Here is an 11,774-nt window from a genome sequence, read left to right on the forward strand (position 1 = left end):
AACATGCAATCTACTATATAAAGGGAGTGAACAACTGTGAAGCATTGTATTTTAAATAAATGGGAATTGAACCATAGCTATTTGAACAGACATCATGACATTGCATTTTGAAAGTAACGATTTGACTGTAAAGAAGAAAGAATGGCATGAATAAAGATGATAGCGTAGTGATGAACATCAGAATGACAAAAAGTTAAATTAACATGTGAAAGTTGCTTGTTGAGAGAGGACGTTCCCATTTTGTTTGCAACCAAGGGCGTCGATCCGTGGTTGAAAGTGGGGGGGGGGGAAGAATTGAAAAACCTTGGGCCGTAAGACCAAGCCTTAGTTGGGGACCAGGTGGCGAAGCCCCCTGAAGCTCTGGCGCGTATAGCCTTTCAATTGATTTTAAGCAATGCAATTAACATTTATTTCCATACGAAATTTGTTTAATATCCAGTGGCGGATCCAGTAAATTGAAATAGAGCTGGGCCCAGAGAGGGACTTTTACAGATGGAGAGTGTGGACTACCACCTCAGATTATGGCACCTCTAGTTGGTCGGAAATGGCACTCTCAGACTAAATTTGAATATAATTTTAACTTTTCTAAAATTTTAAATTTAAAAAAAAAAAAGAAAAAAAAAAGAATTAGGAATGATGGGGCAGCTGGGCCAGTTTGAATTTGCCACTGAAATACTCATAAAAAGTTTTTAAAATTATCCTTTTAGTCATAATTATGCCCGCTTATATATTTCGTGCAAACTAACATTCATAAAAATAATGATTTATTATCTACTGATTAGCTTGTAACGTATTCAAAATTCGAACTATGAAAAACAAATAAGATGAACTTAAAACAGTCATTAATTTAGTCTTTTCAAGAGGTTTTTGCTTTTCACCTCTTTTTGAATTTCAATTTTGTGTAAGTAATATTGCGACTAAACTATTGAGTGGAAATAATACCTTCTAATTTACGATCAAACAGGACTAGGGAGATAGGGAGCACACTTGATTTCACAAACATAAAGGTGATTTCTTTATATTATTATTAGTGGTGGCTCCGGGAAAGCAAATTAGAGGGGGGACAGGGAGGGACTTGCACGTTGGGAAAGTAGATCACCTCAACTCCACCATGGTTGGGGCTGAGGAAAAAAACATTATGATTATGACACCTCTAGATAGCCGGAAATGGCACTCTCAGACCTAAATTCTAATTATAATTTTCCTTTGTTTTTTCCATTTTTTAAGAATAATTTTGAAAAATTTAGGGTCGGGTCGGCCCCACTCCGCCACTGATTATTATGACGTCATTCCGAGATTTCACCTCTGATAACCGTTGCACCCACAAAACCAATCTGGTGGTTTCTGAGATGGTTACGAAATGTATAAACAATTGCGTTTTTACTCGGTTTTAGTTCGGAAAATATGTACCGCACTTAGAAAAGTGAACAGACAAAATTCATGAGTCATGCGTAATTGTTATTCTTTCCATTCGCTTTTGAAAGTGTTGTTTTAATTATAGAAGATTGGTGAAAAGTGGGGGGACAATCGATATGATGTCCCCCCTACTTTGAAAAGTGGGGGATGCGTCCCCTGTCCCCCAACAATCGACGCCCATGTATGCAACGCCGCCTTGATTTTTCTTTGGTTGGATGTTGAGGCGGAACACAATACACGGAAACAATCCTCGTTGCATGAGGTTTAACATTGGGATGAGCTATTAAGATGTTTAAAAATGTGCGAGTTCCTGTCCGTGGTCATGTGTTCGTTGTGCACGTTGCAAAGTGTCAGCTAGTTTCGCCTATATAACAGGCATTACAGCCTGCGCACATGAATTTATACACAACGTTAGAACGTAGACCACTAGGGACAGGATAATTCACAGAAAACATATTTATAATTTTAAAAGAAAAAACTTCTTTTTTCTTTACAGTCAAATCGTTACCTTAAAAATGCAATGTCATGATGTCTGTTCAAATAACTATGGTTCAATTCCCATTTATTTAAAATACAATGCTTCACAGTTGTTCACTCCCTTTACACTGAAGATGGTGAAGGATTTGCTGAAACATGTCTGTTTTGTACCGAGTTTTATAATAAAATTCATTAGCCCTTGCCTATATGGTATTACGGTTGAAAATTATTGTGGTATTCTTAAGATGTATTTGCTGTCTGCTACTATATATTTTTATATAGTCTAAATGATTATGTTCGGATCTTTGTCAGATAGCTCCTGAGAGGCTGTGTGACATTTTTGGGGACTACTCGTCCAGGAAATTATACAATACAACAACACTGATGAAAAGAACAAACCTAAATCAGGCAGAATATTACCTGTCCCTAAACTGGATAATCCAAAGTTAAGGCAAGTAGACCTTAAAATTACCAGCATTTAATAGAGGTAAGAATGATCTGGTTTCTTATTTAAAACGATATGAAAGGTATGCCACGTGATTTGGCAGTAAATAAGTTCTTTATTAAAAGGAAAATCTCTTTTAAGTTTATTTTAGGTTATCTACAGATGAATCTACAGATGAAGCAAATGATTACAGATTACTTAAACTGCTCTATTGAAGCATTTCCAGTTGACATGATGGGTTTCGACATATACATCTTGCAAGACCTGAAGCTGGAGAAAGTGGGCATTAATTTGCGGTAATTTGAAAGATGTTTTGACTAGATGGATTAGAATTAGATGCAGACACAAGATGACATTTTGCTACGATAACAGTTTACTGATGGATTTGGGCGTGAGTAGGCACTTTTACTTTAGAAAAGTCTTTTTTAACTGCTATGGCTGAAATTTCTAAGCAGTACATTGAAGCCTGTGGATCCAGTTTTAAAACCTGTACCAAATGCAACCACAAAACCACACCCTAGTGTGTGAGAGCTCCATTCCTTCCCAAACACAGGCGTAGATCCTGGGGATCAATATTTGACAAGGGGGATGGTCCATTGTATCATCCCCCCAATATTTTGACTATGTATGGGATAAAATGGAGCTTTACACACTTCAAAAGACTGTCACAGAAATAATTTGCAATGTCTTATGCGCTTACAAAGATGAAAATTAGCATAATGTATAAATGTTGATTAACAAAATTATTTTATCTGGTACGGTACCAATCTAAGCTCTTCTTTCCTTAGATGTTTGATGTGCTTGCAAAGCAAGCCACATTTTCACACTGAAGGGTGTGTACGACATCAGTAATTTTATGTCAATTCCAAGAATTTTCAATCATCCCCCCACCCCCCAATGAAAAATACTTTTCTACACCACTGCTCCCAAATGCTAAGCAAACCTGTTTCTGGAACTTATTAATTGTGTTATCAAGTACAGTAGGTATTGGAAAGAAATTGTCAATTTTTAGCATTGTCTAATCCAAAAATAATTGTTATAGGAGTCAGAGTTGGACACGTTGTCAGAAACTGCAGGCAGTACAGACAAATATGCCGGCTTATCTTATTCCAAGACACGTCAACCGAAATCTACTTTCCATGAAGAAGGTAGTAACGAAGATCCAGAAGTGGATACATATAAACCAGACATAAGTGCTTGCACGTTACATAGGCCTATGTATTCTTTTTTCCATGAATCTCGATGAACCCCAAAAATAAAAGGGGTCGGTGGTCCTCCCCCGAAAAAATTTTAATTCCTAGATGGCGTGATGAGCATTCCTGACTAATTTTCTTAGCTCACGGGTCCTGACAAACTAGGTTTTTCTTTTTATTTTTAAACTTTTTTTCCGCCCAAGGGAGGGGGGTGTCAGGACCCCTGACCCCTAGATCCGCCAATGTGAATTGTGAAAAAATGATCGGGAACTGGATAAACACTCTCTTTAGATGTGTATAAGAGACAGTTATTATTGTATTTTGGTTACATAATACTTCGTGAAAGTTTTGGAAGGGCCGACTGATAAAGTTCTAGTGTAGCATTGATGCTTAATTATTATTATTTGTTAACTGCTATGGCTTTGTTTAATGAGATGATTGAAAACATATTTTAATGATGATGGAATTCAGGGGGAGGATTTACTGTCCACTTCCTTTTGGAAAGCAAAAAGAAAAAAAAAGAAAGAAAAAAAGAAAACATTGGTCGCAAAAAAATGGACATCCATTATAGTGTTATCTTCATTGGCCCCACTTGATTCCTCACCACTAGGCTGGTGGGTGCACTTTCTCAGAAATATATCAGTAAACATTTTTGGTAATTAATTGTGTTGTGAACTTTTTCTCTTAAGTATGTTCGGACCTTTGTCAGATAGCTCCTGAGAGGCTGTGTGACATTTTTGGGGACTACTCGTCCAGGAAATTATACAATTCAAGAACACTGATGAAAAGAACAAACCTAAATCAGGCAGAATATTACCTGTCCCTAAACTGGATAATCCAAAGTTAAGGCAAGTAGACCTAAATTACCAGCATTTAATAAAGGTAAGAATGATCTGGATTCTTATTTAAAATGATATGAAAGGTATGCCACGTGATTTGGCAGTAAATAAGTTCTTTATTAACAGGAAAATCTATTTTAAGTTTATTTTAGGTTATCAGATGAAGCAAATGATTACAGATTACTTAAACTGCTCTATTGAAGCATTTCCAGTTGACATGATGGGTTTCGACATCTACATCTTGCAAGACCTAAAGCTGGAGAAAGTGGGCATTAATTTGCGGTAATTTGAAAGATGTTTTGACTAGATGGATTAGAATTAGATGCAGACACAAATGTCTTATGCGCTTACAAAGATGAAAATTAGCATAATGTATTAATGTTGATAACAAATTATTTTATCTGGTACGGTACCAATCTAAGCTCTTCTTTCCTTGGATGTTAGATGTGCTTGCAAAGCAAGCCACATTTTCACACTGAAGGGTGTGTACGACATCAGTAATTTTATGTTAATTCCAAGAATTTTCAATCATCCCCCCCCCCCCCACCAATGAAAAATACTTTTCTACACCACTGCTCCCAAATGGTAAGCAAACCCTTTTCTGGAACTTGTCATTTGTGTTAGGTATTGGAAAGAAATTGTCAATTTTTAGCATTGTCTAATCCAAAAATAATTGTTATAGGAGTCAGAGTTGGACACTTTGCAAGAAACTGCAGGCAGTACAGACAAATATGCCGGCTTATCTTATTCCAAGACACGTCAACCGAAATCTACTTTCCATGAAGAAGGTAGTAACGAAGATCCAGAAGTGGATAAATATAAACCAGACATAAGTGCTTGCATGGTTGAAAGGAAAGTAGCATCATTAGATGACTGCTGATGCTGCATAGATGAAGAGGGTAGTCAGGTAACGTCTACATGTGGGTATTTTCTTTCTATTATGAGCGCAGCTTGTAAAATTTACTAAGAAAATTCCAGTTTCCACAGGTACTGTTGGCTCGCATCCAGTTTCTGTTCTCCGTGACAGTGATGGCATGGTGTAGTGGTAAATAAGGAATTTGTTTTGTGTTACCTGGACAACTGACTGGCAAGATGAAAAAGAAAACCTGTGTTTTAATAATGGTACTGTTAGGAACTCATAAAGAACCATTATATATCTGAACTTCATAATACAATAATAGTTTAAATTTGATGATGTTTCAAAATTGAATTTTCTGTAGTATTTAAAATGTATTTATTGTATTGTTTCCATATTTATAGTTATATTATTATTTGTGGCAAAGACAAGCCAAACTAGTCACTCGTCGCAAATCCTGTTTAGGAGATAATGGCCAAAACATGCTGGAATGTCAAAATTTTGGAAATCTATTTTATAGCACTAAACTAACCTTTATATATCTATACATCATGCTATGCTGTTATTTTCCTCATTTTCAATGTTAAAACAATTTTTAACGATTTGGTGATGGCTTCTGCCTAAGAAATGCCTAAAATCGTAAATTTTGAAGGCTGATTTCTCAAATATTGTTCTTTAAACAGCTGTATATTTAAACTTGTGTAACTTCATAACAAAGTGTCGGATTTAAATGATTTTTTTACCATTTTATAGCTCTCATTGTACTGTTAAACACTGTATTAATAACTAAAAATTGATTTTTCCGACAAGTGACTGGTTTGGCTTGTCTTTACCACATTTTTATTTCTAGATGGCGGGAGATGAGCTTTCCTGACTCACTCACCTCACGGGTCCTGAAAGGGATTTTTAATTTTTAGACTCAAGACCCCTGACACCCCAGATCTGCCAATGTGAATTGCGACAAAATGTAACTCAGTTGGGGACTGGATGAACACTCTCTTTCCGCTCAATCTCCTTCTTTCCTCTTTCTTTTCTTGCATTTTTTTCTGATCATACAAAAATTTCCATAGACACTATATATTTTCTGCCAAAAAGTGGGGGCTCCAGTCCCCCAGTTGCGCCAGCCATGTCCTACGTAAAACGGCCATGGAGGTCTGAGATCATGCTTAACTGTAGTGGTGGACCTTCCCTATTTCTACCCCATAAAACAAAAAACAAAAATAAAGAAAGTCCATTGAATCTTCCGACTGATGATATAATTTCTTCGTTCCTTAAAATTATGTCTCAACCTTACTGTTTCTTGTTTTTTTTTTCTTTTTTTTGGCGGATGAAGCAACAGAACATGACCCATGTGGCAAGTAGTGAAAAGTGTACTGAAGTTTTGTTAGAACATTTGCTGAATAGTGCGATAATCCTGGTAAAGGAAGGTGGAGGAGCATCCAGTCAATGTTAAAGTGTCAAAGCATATGGAATCATGCCTGTTTGACAAGGGTGCATACTGATGAAGCAATACAATACTGTTTGTGAGAATTATATTTGATGGTGTCTAGAAAAAAATAAAACAATTGAAAAGCATCACAGTAGGCCTACTTGCTGCTACTTGAAAATTGGACTCTTGGAAGATTTCTTTTGCTTAAATCTGATTCAACACAAAGCCACTATAGCGTAAGCTCAGTTGTTCAATTCCTACCCAAATGACTTTATTTGCAAGTATTATGGAACATGCTGAGCATTCAGTGTGATGAACTAAAACATTCCTAACATAAAAAAAACAGCATTGAATGGCATTAGAGTACTCAGTGGTACATGGAAATGGGATTTACACACCAGATAACTAGCCTGGTGCTTAACCACTACAACAATGAGCTTGCACTTTCTTAAATCAGTATTTGTGAAAGTCTCTGAGAATACAAAAACAATATCTGTATTTTTTTTTTTTTTTTTTTTTTTTTTTTTTTTACAGACGACAGACAACTCTCTGCAAGATAAGTAACTTTTGATATACATCATAGAATTAATAATACTGTAAGTATTAAGTGAAATATACTGAAGCTTTATGAAATTATTAACTTTATTATTACCTTTAATTTTGTTAAATTCGTGTCTGTCTAATTTTTTTTTTAGCATCTATTTTTGGTGGATGCAGCAACACAGTTGCAAGACAGGAGAAGTACTGCTCCAGAGGAAGACAAGGAAGAAAAACCTATTATAATTAATTTTGTCTAATATAGGTAATTTAATTTAGTTAGTTTAACTACAATACAGAAGTTTTGCTAACATCTTGTTGAATATTGTGATGCCGTAATCCTGGTGAAAGCAGTTGTACTGTATAATTTGTTGCAGCATCAAGACAACAATTGCTTAATTCTGAAAAAAACTGAGTATATTGTACAGAAGATATAAACTGGCTAATTACAATCAGACCAGAGAACCAGAAAACTACTACGATTATTAGCAGAGTATTTTAACTTTCTATATAATGAATTGTTGATGCCTAATAATTTACATTATGTGATTTTGGTTATGAAGATAATAAAAAATATAAGTAGTGTGTTGACTTTTCTTTGTTGTTCAAGTCTGAAGACTGGTGGATGCAGGTAAGTTGTTGCAGGATCAAGACAACAATTGCTTCATTCTGAAAAACTTATTATATTGTACAGAAGATATGAACTAATTAATTACTAAGAGAACCAGAAAAATACCATAACTTGCATTTTAACTTTCCATATAATGAATTGTTGATGCCTAATAATTTTCATTACGCGATTTTGGTTATGAATATAATAAAAAAAACCAATAGTGTTTTGATGTTTCTTTGCCGTTTCAAGTTTGAAGACTGATGGATGCAGGTAAGATGAAAAAAGCGCCCTCCAATAGAAAAAGCTAATTTTTCCCATGTTCCTCAATTTCTATCAAAAGTGGTGCTGAAGGGCACCCTCCAATAGAAAGCTAAAATTTCCAGGGTCTATAAAATTATTTAAAGGGGTCCTGTGTGGTGCTGAAAACCGCCCTCTATAGCCATTTTAGTTCAACGTTTTTCGGTGGTCTCTTATTGGTCATTAATTTTATTAATAAGGTGGTAGTGCCCTCTAATAGCCAGTTTTTATGCCATTCTGAAAAACTTGGATGTTAGAGGGCGCTTACTGCCATTGACAGTTAAGAGGCCCTAAAAAACTTTAAATTAAAATGGCTATTTAGGGCGATTTTCTTCACTATTTTTATCAGAACCGGACAGATTATTGTGGCCAAATAACTTAGTCATATTATGGGCCTTTTCTATTCGAGGGCGCTTTTTTTTTTTTACCATCCTGCTCATTCAATACTATAGAAGAAATAAACAATTCAATACTATACTGAATACAATTAATATTTATTTATTCAATTCTAAACTGAATACAATTAATATTTATTTATTTCAAAATATTGTACAATACTAAATAAATACAATGAATATTTATTTCAAATATATAACCAGAATTGAATGCTTGAATTACCGAATCAGTTGCCACATTCTGAAAGAGTAAGAAATTAAAGCAATAAGCTAGAGTGGAAAGGAAAAACATTTATGCAAATTAATACAACAATATACAAGTCTAGTGGAAAGGGGAAACTATTCAAAGTTATTTTTAATTGAAACATTTTTACAAAATTTACAGTTCAAGTCCAGTGGAAAGGGGAAAATATTCAAAGTTATTTTTAATGGAAATATTTACGCAAATTTATACAACAATTTATAAGTCCAGTGGAAAGGGGAAAATATTCAAAGTTATTTTTAATGGAAACATTTACGCAAATTTATACAACAATTTATAAGTCTAGTGGAAAGGGAAAATATTCAAAGTTATTTTTAATGGAAACATTTACGCAAATTTATACAACAAAGTTATTTTTAATGGAAACATTTACGCAAATTTATACAACAATTTGTAAGTCCAGTGGAAAGGGGAAAATATTCAAAGTTATTTTTAATGGAAACATTTACGCAAATTTATACAATAATTTAAAAGTCCAGTGGAAAGGGGAAATATTTAAAGTTATTTTTAATTGAAACATTTACGCAAATTTTTACAACAATTTACGGGTCCAGTGGAAAATATATGAAGTTATTTTCAATTGAAACATTTACGCAAATTTTTACAATTTACAAGCCCAGTGGAAAGGGAAAATATTTAAATTTATTTTTAATTGAAACATTTACGCAAATTTTTTATAAGTCTAGTGGAAAGGGAAAATATTTAAAGTTACTTTTAATTGAAACATTTATGCAAATTGTTACAATTTAAAGTTATTTATTATTACATGTAAATCAAATAATTTCAGGAACAAGTATCAAATCTGAATTCAGTGTTAGCATTTATTTATCCCACTATTAGCAATTTGCAATGAACATGCAATTTAAAATGGACATGAAATTTATAAGAAAATTCACAAAGTTTTTCTAGCACACTCACCATTCAGTAAAGGAAGCAAAATTCGCCATTCAGCCAAGCAGGGCTGGTCCACTTGTTGCAGAGGTGCAATGTCTAAATTTTCTTCAGAATTTCTATAGTAAAATAAATTGCATTAATTAGATTTAGGATGAGAAAATACAAATGCACCATAAATATCAAAATGTTTAATTGTTAATTTAATTATAATTCTAGAAAAAAATATATAAATTTGGTCAAATAATTAAATTTTAATTTTATGTACTATTAATAACATAATTAAATATTACATGCAGAATTAAAATGATATAAATATGCATTTTATAATTAATGCTTGCAGTACACAACAAAGATAGTTCACAACAAAGAGAATGCAGAGCTGGTGGAACGTTTTCAAAGTGGGAGGGGGACATAACTAGTAAAATGGATGGGAATATGAATCAGGGGGATCTGGCTTCAAATGTAGGGGGACAGGGGTCAGAATTTTCCCCAAAACCCCCAAAAAGAAGGCAGTCCGAGGATCCTCAAATTTTGATTCCTGGAGGCTGGGAAATGAGCTTTCCCGACTTTTGAGCTGGGTGTATCGTAATGACAAGTTCTTAAAAATTCAAGGTTTTCCCCCCTCTTGAAAACGATTGCTTATTGTTCTCATTTTTATTACATTAAAAAGGTCTGTTATGTGTGTATACATACATAAAAGAATTGAGTAGTTGCATATGTATTCTTTTTTCCATGAATCGATAAACCCCCAAGAGAAAGGTTGATCTGGATGTTTCGCCCTGGAAAATTTTGACTCCAAGATGGCGGGAAATGACCTTTTCTGACTTTTAAGGTGTCCTTTAATGGCTTTTAAGTACTCCAAAATTCAAGGTTCCCCACTCTTGAAAACGATTCCATGAATCAATGAACACCAACGTGAAAGGGGGATTCAGGTTCTCCCTGGTAAAGTGTTGATTTCTAAATGGCGGGAAATGAGCTTTCAAGACTTCTGAAGTGACTATAATTTGTCCTTCAAAATTCAAGGTTTTCCCCTCTTGAAAATGGTCAGGTTAATTTTTCTCATTCTTATTACAGTAAGTGTATACATAAAAAAAAATTGAGTTGCCTACGTATATTTTTCAAAGTATTGATAAATCTCAAAAAGAAAGAGGGTGTGGGGGTTCTCCCCCTGGAAAATTTGTATTCCTAGATGGTGGGAAATGAGATTTCCCGACTTTTGAGGTGTCTTATTGACTTTGTGTGTTTGTTTGTGTTGTTTATCTCAAGAAACGGCTGCAAAGACATAATTAAAAATAACAGGGAGTATTAGGCATAACCCAATGAAAAAATGACGGTCCGGAGTAGGGTGTGGATGTGAGGACCAATTAAATGATTTTAGAGCAAACGTTCTAGACAAGATATTTCAAAAACTAATCAACTATATGAATGAAGTTTAGTGAAAGTTTAACCAAACAAGTAAGACATTATTAAGTGTTGATGACGATCGAAATTCAGGTGTGAATTTGAGGGTTATTTAAAACCATAAGGTCCCACCTAAATATCTCTAGGATAATCAATGGATCAAAATTTCCCTTTCCACAATAATTTGTCATGTTTCAATGAAAAAAGGGTATGGATATGAGAACCATTCAAACGAAAACATCCCAGACCAGATATTTAAAAAAACTAATAAAATGATCTGAAGGAAACTTTTGTGAAAGTTTAATCAAGTTACGAGGAAAATAAATTTGAATTGTTGGTGACGATCCAAAGTCGGGTGTGCATGGAGGCCAGGTCTCACACCTAAATATCTCTAGGACCATTTAAAAAATAGGTTTACTGTATTACTGTAGGCATAAACAATAGTTATATGATGAATATCTAAATTAGTGCAATTACAGTAAAGCTGTACAGAGTTTTATGTAACTAACTTCACTTTTTTCGGAACTGATTGGGAATTACTTTTAATACATCTATACAATGTGGTGAGCCTTCAATAGCTGAGTGTAGACATATGTGGCAAGGACAAGCCAAATAAGTCACTCGTCACAAATCCTGTTTTGGAGATTACAGCCAAAACATGCTCGAATGTCAACATTTGGGAAATCTATTTTATTGTACTAAACTAACCTTTATGTATTG

At 34.2% G+C, this 11,774-nt stretch overlaps 1 long non-coding RNA gene across 4 annotated transcripts in view; it reads right to left on the reverse strand.

The window, feature by feature from the left end:
- LOC117109410 overlaps positions 1 to 11,774 on the reverse strand; it is a 33,666-nt gene that overhangs the window by 7,323 nt on the left and 14,569 nt on the right. For 2 of the 4 annotated variants that reach the window (XR_004445541.1, XR_004445525.1), the window contains exons 4-5: positions 9,678 to 9,769; positions 8,613 to 8,738 (exon numbers count right to left, since the gene is read on the reverse strand). This is a non-coding gene — a long non-coding RNA (uncharacterized LOC117109410). Of the gene's footprint in view, positions 1 to 7,719; positions 7,870 to 8,612; positions 8,739 to 9,677; positions 9,770 to 11,774 lie in introns of those variants that run through there. The other 2 variants (XR_004445534.1, XR_004445527.1) reach the window with 2 other exon arrangements.

Source organism: Anneissia japonica, unplaced genomic scaffold, assembly GCF_011630105.1.
Source record: "Anneissia japonica isolate Jap-2015-1 unplaced genomic scaffold, ASM1163010v1 scaffold288020_len41576_cov111, whole genome shotgun sequence".
NCBI classification, from domain to species: Eukaryota; Metazoa; Echinodermata; class Crinoidea; order Comatulida; family Comatulidae; genus Anneissia; species Anneissia japonica.